This window comes from Schistocerca cancellata, chromosome 6 (assembly GCF_023864275.1).
Source record: "Schistocerca cancellata isolate TAMUIC-IGC-003103 chromosome 6, iqSchCanc2.1, whole genome shotgun sequence".
In the NCBI taxonomy this organism is placed as follows: domain Eukaryota; kingdom Metazoa; phylum Arthropoda; class Insecta; order Orthoptera; family Acrididae; genus Schistocerca; species Schistocerca cancellata.
The window spans coordinates 511524498-511540822 of NC_064631.1; the positions used below are offsets into that span (position 1 = coordinate 511524498).

At 43.4% G+C, this 16325-nt stretch overlaps 1 protein-coding gene and 1 non-coding gene across 9 annotated transcripts in view; both read right to left on the reverse strand.

The window, feature by feature from the left end:
• The window catches only part of LOC126190951 (myocyte-specific enhancer factor 2), an 898544-nt gene that overhangs the window by 58234 nt on the left and 823985 nt on the right, over positions 1–16325 (reverse strand). The window lies entirely within an intron of this gene.
• On the reverse strand, positions 6149–6221 carry Trnav-aac (transfer RNA valine (anticodon AAC)). Its single transcript has one exon. It is a non-coding gene; the product is annotated as a tRNA-Val (tRNA).

Genomic DNA, 16325 nt, shown 5'->3' on the forward strand with positions numbered 1-16325 from the left:
ATTGCGGCGGTATATATATAGAATGAGATAATAATATATGCAGATAATTCTGCATATATTCCACAAAAATTTCGCAAACTGCAATTAATAATGCAATTTAGCTCCCACAGATACACGTTTCTGTCATTCTGACTTCGCAATGAAAGTCGTTACATAACAACAGGAGCCGTGATGATGAAGCTGACGGATTTTATTAGTAAGTTTTTGACTGTATTTAAGCTTTCGCGTTTCCAGGCATAAAACTCAACATTACAACATAAATTTTTGTCTCTTGATTCTTACTGAGATAGACAAAATGTTTAATTATAATAATGCACTGTTTCGTCACTCCATTTGTTATTTTTTAAGCGCAATGCGTTTTCAAACTAAAACTCAGTTCTCGAAGACTACAATTTCGTTGCGCTTTACATCTCCTCCAGTTATTGACGTTACAATTATCGGAACAACGCTACTCTTAATATGAGACTATTGTATTGTGAATTAGGTAAAAATAATTTGTAAATATGATTTTTAAAATATATAAACTTCTTTTAAACATTGGATTTGGGGAAGATGGAAAATTTCTAATGGCTGAAAGTATATAATGAGACATTTGTTATCAAATATTTCAGTCTTGTAACTGCACTTACTCTCAAGTTGATTTAACTGTAAATTAGTGGATACCTAGGAGGCAGTACGATAATTCAAAGTCTACAGGCAAACCTGAAACGTCAGGTGAATTTCAGCGGGGTGAGGCGACAAATTTCACGCGGTACCTAGTCCACGCAAATAGCTGGTTTACAGATCGAAAGAGAAGAGGATGTTGACGTAACACCCAATAGCACCGTACCATGAACACTATCCAAAGTTTATGGCGAGGAAATCCCAGCAGCCAAGATTTAAGATCATATGAAATGTACACATATTTTGAAGGGAGGTGATTGCTAATAGTTTCTGTTTTGTATATTTCAGCGAATTCAATAGCGTGCAAATTTTAGATTGTAATTGTTACTCGAAACCGATTTCACATAACTTGTCAGTAACGTTTCCTGCGAAAATCCGTTTCTATTTACCGACTACGATAATATTTCTAACTGTTAGAGAAGTTTACACTAAGGTTACGGAAATACGAATCATCCGAAACCTATATTTTAAACACAGTACCGCGAATAGCATTCATTCTACGCCTCTACTCCGTAAAAATGATTTCCTGACGAAGGTATGGCCAGTCCTTACAATAAGATTTCAGCTGCTAACTGCTACTATTGCATTTCGATAGTACAACAAAGAAAATGAAAGCAAATCTGCACTCGAAACAAAGACAACACTTCATTTGTAGTTTTAAGCAGCAGCACATGAACCTTGTGCTAGATAAAACACATTTATCGTCCAAGGAATGAAAATAAAGCATTAAATTTTATCGTTATTTCCAGAACTCATGTCATGTCCTGTTTCAAAATAGTATAGCCAGCACAGGCAGTACTGCTCCTGTTTGCAATCAGATTCTGTTTCTTCTGCTTTCCTCGCTACACAATCTAGGAACATACAATATTCTATAGTTCCGACTGTCTATTATTCGAATTTTGTTCACATTTTCAGTTCATAAAATAAAGACCTGAGTGTTCCCACATTTGTTTTGTCAATATTTAACTCATCATAGATATGGAGTTCATCTATCTCGTAAAAAAATCGTGTAAACATTCTGGTATTCGTGCCTGACTCGGATCTCTCTATAGTCTCAAGTCGAATATCTATTTTTTTTTTCCGCGTCAGAAAGAGAACGTAAGTACAGTATTTTGCTTAGCGGAGGGAGACGACAAAGCCGCGCCGCCCGCTAGCTGTCACACACCTTGTGCAGCAAGCAACCTTTTTACCGTATACAGATTAGTGATGCGCAGTGCGGCGATTTTCGGGAAAAAGCAAACGCCTGGAATGTTCTGTTATAATTAGAGCGAATATTTTCGTTTAGAATACGCTATTATGTGCGTGTGACTAGTGTTTCACCGACGGAAGACGACGCGTGTCCAATCCCACCGTCAGAGAGCCTTGCAATATGTTTCCGTTTTCCATTAGCACCTTCAGGTGAGTATACACTTGTAACAAGTTTTTCGCCGATTTACTATTTGTAACTGAGGATCTGTTAAGTGGTGGTTTGGCACTAGGAAAAGTACAGGCAGTAAAGTGGCAGTTACTGACGCTGCGCTTGATAACGGTAGCAAGATATAAGAATAATCAAGATATCCATAGGATTTGTTGATCTACAATAAGCGTTCATCAATGTAAAATTGCGCAAAATGTTCGAAATTCTCAGAAAAATAGGTGTATAGCGCTAACACGTACGAAAAGCAGGAGGGAACTATAAGAATCGAAGACCAAGAACAAAACACTCTGATTACAAAGAGTTTATGACAGGGATGTATAGTCTTCCGCTCTTACTGTTCAATCTTTACACCGAGAACAATGACTGAAAAAAAAAGAAAAATAGGTTCAGGAGTGAGATTAAATCCAGAGTGAAAGGATACCAGTGTCAAGATTCGCAGGTGACACTGCCATAATTAGTGAAAGTGAGATAGAATAATTTCAGGACATTATGAATGATATGAACAATCTGTTTGAAGAAACTTTTAACAGCCAAGCTCGTATTCATTACTGTTTATTCCTGCAGATTGGTTTCAACAGTAAGGACTATCATCTTCAAAAAACTTCTTGCTAATACGGCCTGTTCCATTATCACTATATCACACATGCTATATTGACATTATGGTGGACAGTAAGTAGGAGATTCCACAAGGTTTGTTAAAAATGAAAAAAGGCCTGGCAGACCTGTGTGGAATGTGCTGAATACTATCTACTATAACAACAACATGGCATGTGTGATACACTCATAATTGAACAGGATGTATAACAGAAAGTTTTCTGAACAGGAGAAGATGACAGTCTTAACTATTTGAAGCCGGAATAAATAGTACTGAACGCGACCTTGGCCATTAAAAGTTTCTTCAAAGCGAATACAGATCGTGCCTTCCAATTTCTAATTATGAAACATTCTCAACACAACAATCTGTGGGGCATACTCATGGGTTCAGAGTAGGAAAGACTAAAGCAATGAGGAGCAACGGACACGACATTAGCGACAAACTTAACATGAAAATTAGGGGGCCCGAAGCAGGCGAGGCGAAGGAATTCTGCCTTCTTCGAAGCAAAACTGTGCATGACGAACGAAGCTAAAAGGACAAAAAAGCAGACTAATTCAGTCGAAGAGGGCATTTCTGGCTACGACGGAATGAAATTTCTGAGAGTTTACATCTGGTGAATGCTAGTGAATCATGCACTGTGGGGAAATGGGAAAAGAATGGAAGTGTTTGATACGTTGATGTTGAAAATTAGATGGACTGTTCAGAAAAGAAGTGAAGAAGTTCTCTGCAGAATCGGCGGGGAGGAGAATGTATGGAAAACGCTGAGAAGAGGAATGAACAGGATGATGTATTAAGACATCAGACAATCACGTCCATAGTACTCGAGCCGGCCGGAGTGGCCGTGCGGTTCTAGGCGCTGCAGTCTGGAGCCGAGCGACCGCTACGGTCGCAGGTTCGAATCCTGCCTCGGGCATGGATGTGTGTGATGTCCTTAGGTTAGTTAGGTTTAATTAGTTCTAAGTTCTAGGCGACTGATGACCTCAGAAGTTAAGTCGCATAGTGCTCAGAGCCATTTGAACCATAGTACTCGAGGGAGCTGTAGCGGGTAATAACTCTAGGGGAAGCCAGATATTAGAATATATGTTGTTGTTGTTGTGGTCTTCAGTCCTGAGACTGGTTTGATGCAGCTCTCCATGGTACTCTATCCTGTGCAAGCTTCTTCATCTCCCAGTACCTACTGCAACCCACATCCTTCTGAGTCTGCTTAGTGTATTCATCTCTTGGTCTCCCTCTACGATTTTTATCCTCCACGCTGCCCTCCAGTACTAAATTGGTGATCCCTTGATGCCTCAGAACATGTCCTACCAACCGATCCCTTTTTCTAATCAAGTTGTGCCACAAACTTCTCTTCTCCCCAATTCTATTCAATACCTCCTCATTAGTTATGTAATCTACCCATCTAATCTTCAGCATTCGTCTGTAGCACCACATTTCGGAAGCTTCTATTCTCTTCTTGTCCAAACTATTTAACGTCCATGTTTCACTTCCATACATGACTACACTCCATACAAATCCTTTCAGAAACGACTTCCTGACACTTAAATCTATACTCGATGTTAACAAATTCCTCTTCTTCAGAAACGCTTTCCTTGCCATTGCCAGTCTACATTTTATATCCTCTCTACTTCGACCATCATCAGTTATTTTGCTCCCCAAATAGCAAAACTCCTTTACTACTTTAAGCCTCTCATTTCCTAATCTAATTCCCTCAGCATCACCCGACTTAATTCGACTACATTCCATTATCCTCGTTTTGCTTTTGTTGATGTTCATGTTATATCCTCCTTTCAAGATACCGTCCATTCCGTTCAACTGCTCTTCCAAGTCCTTTGCTGTCTCTGACAATTACAATGTTAGAATATATACAAGAAACGTTTGAGCACGTTGGGCGGAAATGCTACTCTGAAATGAAGAGGCTGACATAGGGGAGGCGGGCTGTACCAAACCGTTCAGAAGAATGATGATGGCCCTTCTCCTAGGAGTTGAATACCGATAACTTCCAACTTGTTGCTCGTGGCGAGCAACGTGTATGTAAAGCAGTGGGCTTTCAAATGCCACATGTAGCATGTTTTGTAAATACAATAAATAGTTTGACGTACAAACGCGTGTTTTTTGCTATCCGTCGCTTTTCGGTTATCCGCGCAGTCTCGGGTCTGCATTAGCCGGGAGCCTGACACTCCTGGAAGTGTCAGCGGCGGATTTCCGCCTCACGCGGCGCCGCGGCGCGTGCCCGCGCTGGCTGGTGGTAGGCGGCGCTCGCGCCTGGCGGCTGCCTCCCGGAGACGCGCGGCTGCCACACGCCTTGCACGCGCCGCGGCTCCACAAAAAACACGCCTGCCCTCCTCTTCCTCCTCCTCCTACGTCGGCTGCTGCCCGCCCGCTGCGCACCGTCACCGAGCACAGCCGCGCCGGAAGCACTGGCCGCCGTAACACCAGCCGCTGTACAGCCAATTACCGGATTCACACCAGCCAAAACAGGCAGAGTGCGCAGCGCATATTACGCCGTCGCGTAAAAAAAAAACCCGGTTCAAATGGCTCTGAGCACTATGGGTCTTAACTTCTGAGGTCATCAGTCCCCTAGAACTTAGAACTATTTAAACCTAACTAACCTAAGAACATCACACACATCCATGCCCGAGGCAGGATTCGAGCCTGCGACCGTAGCGGTAGCGCGGTTCCAGACTGCAGCGCCTAGAACCGCTCGGCCACTTCGGCCGGCGCCGTCGCGTTCCTTGTTGCAATAAAACACTACGTGTTACAGGCCTCTGGTGACAGACAGTACCGCCACCCTTACATCTACATACATGCTACGCAGGCCACCATTCCGTGCGCGGCGGAGGGTACCTAGGACCATTGCTAGCTATTCCTTTTCCTCTTCCACTCGCGAATTAAAAAAAAGGAAGATTAGCGTTCAACGTCCTGTCGACATCGAGGTCATTATGAGACGGAGCGCAAGCTCGGAATCTTTCGAGGACAGGTAAGGACATCGGCCGTGCCCTTTCAAAGGAACCACCACACAAGGTGCCTGCAACGACTTAGGGAAATCCCGGAAAACCTACATCTGAATCCCCGGACTTGGATTAGAATTCCCCCTGTCCGCTTACAAACAAAGCGAAGGAAAAACGAATGTCTCTACGCTTCCTCCGGTTCTCGCAGCTTCCTCAGTAGGATTACACTAAAAGTAGGATTTATCCCTCCAGGAATTCCCACTTGAATTCACGGATCATTTCCGTAATACTCGCACGTTAATCTCTCAATTGCTTCGATGCCTTCCTTTAATCCGACCTCGTGGAATCCCAAACACTCGAGCAGTATTAATAGCGCAAAAAGACTACCCGTCAGTACTGAGTGAATTTCATATTTGATCTGGACAATCTACACTCTGATGGGATGCACGAAGATGATTTCAAAGACCTCGGGTAGACACCTTAGCAAATGCATATAAGTATGTCTTGTTCAGCGTGACGAAAAAGTGTTTCCACCCAGAATCGAACCAGGGACCTTCTCCGTGTTAGGCAGACGTGATAACCGCTACACTACGGAAACGACGGATACGATAATGTCCTCCTTATGCAATCGTAAGAACCTCAGCTTCTCTTCCGCTCGCACACCTACACCTGATCGACACACTTTCGACTACCTGAAACCTATCACAAGTGAGGGCTCAAAAAGTCTTCGGGGTGCCCCAGCGCGTGCCTTCCGCAGCATGAGGAGCTGCGGAACGAGATAGCGCTCTTTCGCGCAATTTTATAGCAAATCACATCTGCAAAAACAGTCACGTTGTTGGCAGAAGGCAATGCGGCTCCAGCTACAATACGCGGCTTCCTCTATAGATGAGCTACACTTTCCTAAAATTCGCGCAATAAACCGAAGTCGATCATTTGTCTTTCCCATTAGCGACTTCAAGTGCTCCATTTCATACCACTTTGTAAAGTAACGTGTAGGTGTTTAACCGGAGTGACTGTGTCAAGCAGCAAACCACCAATACTTTATTCTTTATTTATTTACAGCTGTGCGTCCACGCCCGTACCATGCGGCGTCTCGCCTTGTGCTTAATGTTTATGACGTCGTATCTCCAGAAATGTGTGTCGTACAATGACATAATATTGTAGGAACGCTCACCGGCATATATGGATACTGTCTATGATTTTTCTTGCAAATAAAATTAGTAACTAATAAGTAATAAATTTTAACGTCATGCCTCAAGCGATACTTTTCATGCATGAATGACAGAAAAGTAGTATGAGATAAAAAAATTCCCTTTCATTATTTTGTAGGGGTGGTAACAGAAAAACATTCGTAAAGGTTTGACATTATGGGTAAAGTTAGCTCCAAGTCGCTAATTGCTCTTATTCACAAATATTGGGTGGTTCAAATGGCTCTGAGCACTATGCGACTTAACTTCTGAGGTCATCAGTCGCCTAGAACTTAGAACTAATTAAACCTAACTAACCTAAGAACATCACACACATCCATGCCCGAGGCAGGATTCGAACCTGCGACCGTGGCGGTCGCTCGGCTCCAGACTGCAGCGCCTAGAACCGCACGGCCACTCCGGCCGGTCACAAATATTGGAATTGGAAATTTGTGGTAGGGTCTTATGGGACCAAACCACTGAGGTCATCGGTCCCTAAGCTTACGCACTACTTAATCTAGCTTAAACTAACTTACGCTAAGGACAACACGCAAACCCATGGCCGAGGGAGGACTCGAACCTCCGACGGGCGGAGCCGCGCGGACAAATGCTGGAATGCTGGAAGTCTGTGAATTCATGCTTCGCCGGCTATCCTGCTTTTTCAACCGCCCCCCGTCCTCCAACCCCTTTGACAGGTAGGTAGGTAGGTAGCTCTTACCCCCACAACGAATGTCGCCTGACAATAGGGTATATGTGTACCAAGTTTCGTTGAAATCGGTGCAATGGTTTAAGAGGAGACGTGGAAATTAGAAACACACACACACACACACACACACACACACACACACACACACACACACGACACATACATCCATTTTTTAATAATAATGGATTACAGAACTGTTTTTCCTACTCATCTGCATTAACTCCCAAACCATGTAACCCGTAAACCGATTTGTCAATACCGCTTCTGACTACTCATGTAAAGTAGTACAATATCGATTCTGTAGTGCGGTTCCTGGATGCCGTATTTCAGCTCCCACGACGGATATCGCTCGACATAAACGTTTCACCGCATTTCTCTTGTGATTAGATTGTCAGCATACCACTTACTTCAGACAATGTTGGTTAATCTGGACGAAGAGACTTGTCGTGGAGTGAAAGAAAAGATGAAATACTGGACTGACCAGGAAGTTACGCATTTTCTTTAACAGAAGAGATGCAACTTGAATCTTTACGGGATGCAAAGAAATGAATGAAGATACATATGGTGCATTGAGCAAAACGTAACGATTGGCAACAACTCTGTGTTCTGAGAACTATTTAATTTTTGGGGGGCAAAGGCTTTCGTACACAGTATCTGCTTACAAAACATTCACTAATTCAGTCGGTGGTACCGAGCGAGGCGACGTTGTGGTCAGCGCACTGGACTCGTATCCGGGAGGACGACGTTTCAAATTCATGTCCGGCTGTCCCGAAGTAGGTTTTCCGTGATTTCCCTAAACCGCCCCAGGCAAATGCTGGGATTGTTCCTCTGAAAGAGCACGGCCGATTTCCTTTCCCTACATTCCCTAATCCGAGCTTGTGCTCCGTATCTAATGAGCTGTTCTGGGTCTGAGCACTATGGAACTTAACATCTGTGGTCATCAGTCCCCTAGAACTTAGAACTACTTAAACCTAACTAACCTAAGGACATCACACACATCCATGCCCGAGGCAGGATTCGAACCTGCGACCGTAGCGGTCACGCGGTTCCAGACTGAAGCGCCTTTAACCGCACGGCCACACCGGCCGGCTGAGCTGTTCTCTACGAGACTTTGAACCCTAATCTTACTTCCCTATTATGCACAAAAACGGGAGTACCTCTTGACCCATTCGGAAGTTTTCTAGCGATCTGTGTCTCTAAAATGTACAGTAATTTTCAAGCAGGTATCACTTCGAACTTTTTCCACAACGTGCACTATCTAGGTGGGTGGATTAATTGGCGTAGAAAAGATCTTTATAAACTTTTGTGAACAACGTTCTCCTCCTTAGGAATTCATTGACACTCATAAGGAAATCGTACTTTCATTAAAAATATTACGTTGGTATTGTGAATTTAACTTCAACGCTGACAAAATCTGAATAACTGATTTTCAGAGACCATTCGCGTAAAACACGTGGCGCTCTGAAAACCGATATTTGATTGGTGCAGAAAATTAGATTGAGACCTTACGTGTAAAAACAACAGCGATAATAATCGGATTCCGATATTCAATTTTCGTTTTACGTAAGGTCTGGTGCACGTAAATACAGGGCTATTACAAATGATTGAAGCGATTTCATAAATTCACTGTAGCTCCATTCATTGACATATGGTCACGACACACTACAGATACGTAGAAAAACTCATAAAGTTTTGTTCGGCTGAAGCCAAACTTCAGGTTTCTGCCGCCAGAGCGCTCGAGAGCGCAGTGAGACAAAATGGCGACAGGAGCCGAGAAAGCGTATGTCGTGCTTGAAATGCACTCACATCAGTCAGTCATAACAGTGCAACGACACTTCAGGACGAAGTTCAACAAAGATCCACCAACTGCTAACTCCATTCGGCGATGGTATGCGCAGTTTAAAGCTTCTGGATGCCTCTGTAAGGGGAAATCAACGGGTCGGCCTGCAGTGAGCGAAGAAACGGTTGATCGCGTGTGGGCAAGTTTCACGCGTAGCCCGCGGAAGTCGACGAATAAAGCAAGCAGGGAGCTAAACGTACCACAGCCGACGGTCAACAGGATGGTGCTCCACCGCACTTCCATCATGATGTTCGGCATTTCTTAAACAGGAGATTGGAAAACCGATGGATCGGTCGTGGTGGAGATCATGATCAGCAATTCATGTCATGGCCTCCACGCTCTCCCGACTTCACCCCATGCGATTTCTTTCTGTGGGGTTATGTGAAAGATTCAGTGTTTAAACCTCCTCTACCAAGAAACGTGACAGAACTGCGAGCTCGCATCAACGATGCTTTCGAACTCATTGATGGGGACATGCTGCGCCGAGTGTGCGAGGAACTTGATTATCGGCTTGATGTCTGCCGAATCACTAAAGGGGCACATATCGAACATTTGTGAATGCCTAAGAAAACTTTTTGAGTTTTTGTATGTGTGTGCAAAGCATTGTGAAAATATCTCAAATAATAAAGTTATTGTAGAGCTGTGAAATCGCTTCAATCATTTGTAATAACCCTGTATTGTGAGGCAGTTGAGCCACAAGCTATCTGGGTTACAAGCCCTACAAGAAAATTGTAAATATTAGTATCGTTTGTAATGCAGTTTTCACCACATTTTTTTATCATAAATTCCGTATCAGGTAGAGATACGGAGAATGTACGAAGGCCCATCTTGCTGGTATGAACGCGTCTTCTAAGCCCAAACCTCCAGACAACAAGGAAACTAATGGCAACGAACTACGTGAACGACTTAAGCGGAGACGACAGGACATCGTGAACAGCTGGACTAAGTTCGTTGGCTTCTACCCAGAAGACACAAGTGACTGAAAGAAGTAGGAGTCCAATATTATTAAAGATTATTAAAACGTAACACCTATATTAAGAAAGAGAGGATATAAACTGTGTACCTAACAGTCAAGTAAAACGGTTAGTTGTCGACTTCGGTTAAATTTTGACGCTTCTAAGAATCAGATTTACATGAACGAGCAGGAATGCTCACCACCTGACGGTAAACTGTGAAACCCGAAACCGGTAAAAGCATAAATAAATGTCATTTAAAGAAGAACGTTGTCATATCCGTTCGTCAGCCATTTTATCGCTTATGGTTGAGTATCGGTTAAAATCCACGCTAGATAAAACTGTACTGTTTTAATTCCCCAAGAAGTATTCATGCGAGTGTCCCCCACCCCTTTCTGCTAACAAGTAGGGCTCGTATTCTGGTACCTTAGCCACTGTCATAATTGATGGCGTTTATTATCGCCCAGATATCGTTAAAATACCTAATCAGACGAATAAGAACATCAAATCTACCATCCATACGTTGGATATTAACCCTTCAAGGTTAACAGGAAAACGTGTTTTTTCCGTTGTCCGCAAATTTAGATGATGTACGGGGTAGTATTAACGTAGAGATGAACAGATTAGCACGAGATATGGGACGACGAAGAATAGCACCAGTCCTGCCGAAATCTAACAAAAAAGCAGAAATGGCCAAGTCTCGCATATGCGGAACAAGATTTCAGTGGCCAACAATCATGTCTAGCCAATACCTGTAATTCATGCGGCAACAAGACTGGTGTTAATCCAAAGACACTTCCTCAGGGTTTGTGGGAATAGTTCAGCCAAAGCTACTTCACAGTGTAACGAAATATTACTAAAAAGAAATTGATTAAAATAAAAACAAGACTTTTTTTCATTAGACCAGAAATATATTTATTTTACAGAAAACTTAAAGTGACACGAGTTTCGCTTCAACCGAGCTCGGAGCTGTTGTTCGCTGGCGTTACAATCATATAAGCTGTTACATCCCCGATGGCAACGACAAGAGTAACAACAAAAGATGATAATATTAGCAAGATGACATTGTAACGATTAGCTACGCCGGTATGAATGATATGTCTTAATTGTATAGAATGGTGCAAAATAATTCTTCGCTACAATTGTTGTAATTCAGGAAGTGATACGTTTGTCCATGCGACGGTTGCACGTCACAGAAGGGATGGAGTGCAATTGTATGTACCGATCCAAGTACTACACCGAAGCAGCAACAACACTAACATTACAAAATAAGATGCCTCCTTTTGGTAGCGTAGCTTGGCTGCAGCTTGACAAATAACAACGATCAAAAATACACAAGGTCCAAAGTGTTCTATGGCCACTTCCTGGAGGTATGCGTGATCATTGTCTCATGGCATGAGTTCCACTTACGGCTTTACGAGACATTAACTATGCAGCATCACACAAGAAGGGCAACTACCGACGAATGTATTTGTCTGATGAGAGTTTTGTCAAATTAAAAGAGAATGAAGCTGTGTTCCCTTCTGGCTGAGTTTCCCTTTAAATTTTCCCATAAGTCCGTAGCGAATAAATTTACATTCGGATTTAAAGTTCTGTCGACGACGCTGCCATTAATGACAGAGCTTAAACTCAAGGATGGGGCAGGAAATTGGCCACACTGTTTTTAACGGAACCACTCGGTATTTGCCTTAATCGATGTAAGAAAACCCAAAATATCTAAAGCTGAACGTACAGAGGGGGCTGAACCCCTGTCTTCTTCTATGTGCGTCCAGTAGCACTCACTGCGATCTAGTTCGATGCTCTGTGTAAAGCTGCAAAGCTTTGTCGAAACTCATTGTGAGTCTAACAGTCGGTATCGAGAGCGTCATGTAGACCTACTATATCACCCAAAGATTTAGGCGAGTAGAAAAAGTTTCTGGAACCGAAATAACAGGTAGGCCTACTTACAACAAATATTAGGCCTACTTGTAACAAACATTACGTCGAAAATATACTGTTCTTAAAATTTAATGGACTGATGACCTCAGATGCTAACTCCCATAGTGCTTAGAGCCATTTGAACTATCTTAAAATTTAATGGGCAGCAGGACTATGCCGGCCGCAGTGGCCGTGCGGTTAAAGGCGCTGCAGTCTGGAACCGCAAGACCGCTACGGTCGCAGTTTCGAATCCTGCCTCGGGCATGGATGTTTGTGATGTCCTTAGGTTAGTTAGGTTTAACTAGTTCTAAGTTCTAGGGGACTAATGACCTCAGCAGTTGAATCCCATAGTGCTCAGAGCCATTTTGAGCAGGACTACCAGTTTTTTTTATTCTTAAATATCAGTGTCATACCTTCGCGAAATATCTAAGAGATGAAACCACTGATTCAGATACAGTTCCTGAAATGTGGGCGTATTCTAACTGGACAGCGGAGAAAATGGCGTCGTACAGAATATTTAATAAATTAGAATGACCTCTTTCCATATTACTAATCCAAAATGTTCTTCGGCAATAGTTTGTGGACACATATCACGTATGCTACTTTTAACCCTGTATGTAAATACTGACGGTGGCTAATATTGGCAACATTGTCTTACGTCCGATAGAATTCTCGGAATTATTAGGAACTTTGATGACATGCTTCGTTGTTTCTTTGGAGATATTGCACCCGGGGTCTTGTACAAACGCAAGTAAAACATTTGCTAAACTTGTGTCGTGGATCTAAGGGATTTGACTGTGTTGCTTTAGAGTTTTATCAGTTGAGCACGAGTCTATTTATATACCAGGTTTTAGACGCGGTTTACCTTGTTTAAGTTTTTGGGGTATTAGAGTGTACGTTGGTGTGTCAGTGGGTTTTTATTTTCCAGTGAATGTTTGTTCATTAGACTGGAATTGCATTTGTCCACTCCGGTCAAGTGTTGTTATTAGTTTGTTTCGTTTTCATTACTGGTATATATCATACTTGTAGGTGTTCGGGTGAGGGATATATATAACTGCGATCGCTTTGCTGGTGTAGCTAATTGTACGTGGGTGTTCCCCTTAAGTCCATTATGTTATTGATGTATAAAAAAATAAATTTCATTTTGTATGGATAGCAATACTATATATTTTTATCATGGAATTTTATGATGTGATTAATCCCCTTTTTAGACATGAACTATGATTTATGTTGTCTGAGCTCTCATGCTCTTCTATCATGTTGTGTGTGTTTCCGTAAGCGATGGCCTGAATACGACAACATTTGATGGCGAAACTTGTAGCATGTGTCAAAAACAATAAACGACGTAGATTGAAATGCAGCCGCTGGTTTTGTTGTCATTATTCAGGTACTTCCAAAAGGGATGATTGGGTTTAAGGTCCCGTCGACATCGAGGTCATTAGAGACGGAGCACAGGCTCGGATTGTGTCAAGTTTGGAGAAGGAAATCTGCCATACCAGCATCTGCCAGGAGCGATGAGGGAAATCACAGAGAACCTAAGTCTGGATGGCCGGGCGCAGGTCTGAACAGTCGTCCTTCCGAATCCGGAGGTTTACTGAGAAGGAGTCTTTCCACGCGCAATACGAGAATGGTGAAAGAAAGGGGCCAAGAAGATGGTGCTACCACAAGTATCCTCCGCCGCACACCGTTAAGACGGCTTGCGGAGTGTAGACGCAGCCGCAGTGAGCACGCGTACGTCGCATAGGCCGCGACACGGACGTTTCTGTCGCGTTCGCGCGCCAACACCGACTGTTAACGCACTCTGAAGGAAACACCCGGAGTACTGACGCGGAAACGACGGCCTGGCGAGGTGCACGGACAATAAAGCACGGAACGCGAGGGCGACGCGGCGGCACGCTGGTGACGCCCGCGCTCCGCTTACGACACGCGGTCGCCGTTCATTACCTCACCTATCACGTCAGTGTCCGTAAAGGGAAGACAGTGACGCCGCCGCGGCCTTTCCTGCACTTTCTCCGGACCTTCCGACACGCTCCGCTCCCGCCTCTTCTGGGGTCCATCTCTTCACCCCGTCCGAGATACTTCACCGTCTTTTGGAGTCTACTCTGTAATGATCTCTCGTGTAAGACGGAGAAGCTGGAAGCAGCCCGTTTACCTCTTCCAATTCAAAACGGAGACAAACTTGGGCCAGAGAATCTATAAAATACCAGTAAAACCCCGATTCATTAAAGAAGTAGTAAATTATAACGTCGTGTCTGTTGAAGTTTTATTGCGCGCCATTTTAAGTAAAAACTGGTTTTTCAAGGAATGCAACGTTTACGATGTCCGATCTCCTGAACTACGTGTCGTACAATGATACAGTTTTACTGTTACTTTAGTGACACATGTGAATATTGTCTGCAAACAGCGAATACAGTTAATAATAAAGAAGTAATGAATTACAACATTACGGCTGATGCTCAAGTTTGACAAAATAAACAGCGAAAATATAGTAACCGATAAACGTTTTTCCTTTACTGGCGTCAGCAAGAAAAAGTTTCGTGAAGGTCTGAAATTATGTGTAATCTTTGTTACAAGTCGCTAGGTGCTCTCAGTCTCAACTGCTGTATTAATGTATTCCTAGTATTTGTATGCTGTGAGTTACTGTGCGTAGGTATTCCCGGTGCAGAATTTTGTGCACGAACTGACCTCTCGATTATGTCCCATAAGTGTGCAATGGGATTCATGTCGGGCGATGTGGGTGGCCAAGTTATTCGCTCGAACAGTGCGGAATGTTCAAACCAATTCCAAACAACTGTGGCTCGGTGACATGGCGCATTGTCATCCATACAAATCCTGTGGTTGTTTGGGAACATGAAGTCCATGAATGGGTGCAAACGGTCCCCAAGTAGCCGAACGGAAGCATTACCAGTCACTGATCGGTTCAGTTCGACCAGAGGACCCAACCCACTCCATTCCATCTGAACACAGATCACGTCATTATGGAGCACCACCACCTTGCACAGTGCCTTGTTGACAACTTTGGTCATGGCTTCGTGAAGTCTGCGCCATACTTGAACACTACCATCAGCTCTTACCAGCAGAAATCTGGACTCACCTGATCGGGCCACGGTTTTCCAGTTGTCTAGGATCCAGCCGATACGGTCACGACCTCGAGAGAGGCGTTACAGGTGATGTCGTGCTATTTTCAAAGCACTCGCATCTGCTGTCGTAGCTCATTAAGGCCAAATTTCGCCGCACTGTCCTAACGGATACGTTCGTCGTACGTCTTACATCGATTTCTGGTGTTATTTCACGCAGTGTTCCTTGCCCGATAACAGTGACAAATCATACGCAACCACTGCTGCTCTCGGTCCTTACGTGAAGACCGTCGGCCACTGTCTGTCTGTGGTAAGAGGTAATGCCAGACATTTGATATTCTCGGCACACTCTTGACACTGTGGAACTCAGAGTATTGAATAACTTAACGATTCCGAAATGGAACGTCCCATGCGTCTCGTTCCAACTACCACTCCGCGTTCGGAGTCTGTTAATTCTGATCATGCGGCCATAATCACGTCGGAAACCTTTTCACATGAATCACATGAGTACAAATGACAGCTCCGCCAGTGCAGTGCCCTTTTATACCTTGTCTACGTGATACTATCACCATCTGTATATGTGCATATCGCTAACCCATGTCTTTTGTCACCCCAGTGTAAGATTATACTTCTTAATCAGTAGATGACAGCTTTATAATTTTTTTAAGTTGTCAATAATTAAGTGAAATACTGAAAATCGAATTGCTATTGCCCCTACACTGCAAGGGTACCGAACTCCAGCTTCCGGGATAGCGTTTTAGTAATGCAGTAGCACTTTTTCACTCAGCAACGAACTATACATCTACGAAGTCTTTCTAAATGCTGTATCGTTGTTTCCATGAAACGAAAGAAAAGGAAACGTTTCTTGTTCACAAAAGAGATTGTTGTGCAATATTACAAAGAATGTTTTGTGCTGTTTCAGTCGCTTAACAGCATCCGGCATCCAAGTCTGGATAAAGACAAACTTCTCCAGTTGCGAAAAGTAGTTAACTATAATGGTGCAATCTTTTGCAAGGTTGTAC